The sequence below is a fragment of the Gigantopelta aegis genome, chromosome 6 (assembly GCF_016097555.1).
Source record: "Gigantopelta aegis isolate Gae_Host chromosome 6, Gae_host_genome, whole genome shotgun sequence".
NCBI lineage: Eukaryota > Metazoa > Mollusca > Gastropoda > Neomphalida > Peltospiridae > Gigantopelta > Gigantopelta aegis.
In genome coordinates, this window is record NC_054704.1 from 89,952,886 (window position 1) to 89,954,981 (window position 2,096).

Below are 2,096 nucleotides of genomic sequence, written 5' to 3' on the forward strand. Positions count from 1 at the left end.
TACCAAATACTCGTATAAAAATATTAGAACAGTGAAGCCTACAATTTACTTCGTCAGATTACCGGAGACACTGTCTAAAGAATATTGGTATAATACAGTATTAGAATATTTAAAGTCACATCAATCACATCAAGGTTATACAACAGAGCAGAAATATATAGTTACCAAGTCCGGTCTGAACTAATATAGTTCGTTCAGTTGGACAACGTCCGTACCCCTGGATACTTCCAATGTTTCTCCCTGATATATCATGCCATGTCATGCCATAGGGTTTAACGTGCACATTCAGAGCAAGCTGTTGTCCAAGACAGAACTGATATATCTAAAATCCTGGCTATTTATTATAAAAATCCCAGACTGGTCCGGAGACAGTACGCGGGACCGAATCTTATGTTGTGTATATTTCCACAGCGACCAAGACGGTATATTTTCTTACAAGCCTAGACTGATCGTCGCCAGTTCGCTAGAGGTACCATGGTCGCGCGGAGGTATTACGTAACCACTCTCCACATGGCCTCCACACCTAGTCTGGGTGTGTATTAGGGGGCACGGTCGCGCGGAGGTATTACGTAACCAAGCTGCACTAGCCCCCAACACAATGGACATAGCCACAGGCGAAAAGATAAGAGCATGTTCCGTCACAGTGTTTGTTCATGTTTGTTTTGTTTTCTAACTCTCAGTTCGTCCGTCAACCTCACAATTTTGTTTTCTGTGTCCTTAAATGTTTATACTCTATTATTTCTGCTTCATTTTTATCTTTTTAACAAAATTGCTTGTCGGCCGGAATAGCTCAGTTGGGAGAGCGTTAGACTGAAGATCTAAAGGCCCCCGGTTCAATCCCGGGTTCCGGCACAAAGCGTCGGACTCTGGCGGTCGACAACATTTTAATTTTATTTTTGAAATAAATATGAATATACATTATAGTAAAGAAAAACGATACTTGGTTAAATTAGCGTGTATATATAGGGCGTTTTTGTGCCTAAAAACGCCCCAACATATGCCTTTAAAACGGTTTATGTGTGAATAAGATATAAACGTTAAGTTTTAGGTCGTAGCAATTATTAACACGCATGTCTGTCTCAAACTGTCACTTATTTTAGAGGATATATTACTGGTTGAGTGTATGATGACAATATTAGTTTATGGATGAAGGATAATAAGACAAAATTACTCATCCTTTAATGATAACTTCTTGAATATTGCTTATTAGGAATTTACATTTGTATTGAACTGAACACGTCCATTGGTGACACAGCACACAGAACTACGTTCACATCCAATTTTGAAAGAAAGAAAGAAATGCCTTGTTTCAACACATGCAATGAAGCCCTAGTTCTAATCGATCTAACCCACGCTAAAAGCCCACCTGTGCTTTCCGGACTGCGCGCTCTCCGGATGCGCTGACACTTGCACGCGCACGCTCAGAGGCCACGTCTCTCGCGAGAACGGCAATGTCGTCTGCGCCGCACGTGCCAACAGTTCCGGGCATAATGAAAAACAAGCCCGTCGATTGGCTGCTGCACACCTGCATCCGCAGATATATGGATTGTAATACTCGATCCAATTTTCGGCCGTTGGACAATTTTCCCACACATTATGGCTCTTGTATCATGATTGTCACACGCCATCTGAAGGGGAAAATCAATTTTTTTCTTTGAAAAAAAAAAAGAGGAGAGAATTATTTCGTTATTGTCGTTAATAGCACCAGTATGCCCCACTGTTTGGTCTTTGTCATGGACTGACCGTTCAGTGATGGCTGCTTTTTGATGTTTAACAATGCCGTTAATAGCCGTGGTGGGAAGGGACGATTTTATTAGCCTGGCAGGAAGATACTGGCAATATAACCAACGTAATTTCAGGGCCGTACGTATCCTAAAATAAATGCGGGAGGGATGGGGTGGGGTAAAATAAAATCATTACACAATAAAGCATCTTCTCACTTAGGTATCATGACATTTTTAAACTAAGAAACCCTCTTTTTGTATGTTTTGTGGGCGGGTCAACTACCCTGCTTTCAAGCTAGGTTAGCCCGTGATTGAAGAATTCATGTGGTGCGAACTTTTTCTCTAATAGTGGTCTAAATTAAGCTGTCAGGT

At 41.2% G+C, this 2,096-nt stretch overlaps 1 non-coding gene across 1 annotated transcript; it reads left to right on the top strand.

Annotated features, from left to right (window-relative positions):
- The first annotated feature begins 779 nt into the window (after positions 1-779).
- Positions 780-852, top strand: Trnaf-gaa. Its single transcript has one exon. It is a non-coding gene; the product is annotated as a tRNA-Phe (tRNA).
- The last annotated feature ends 1,244 nt before the right edge of the window (positions 853-2,096 follow it).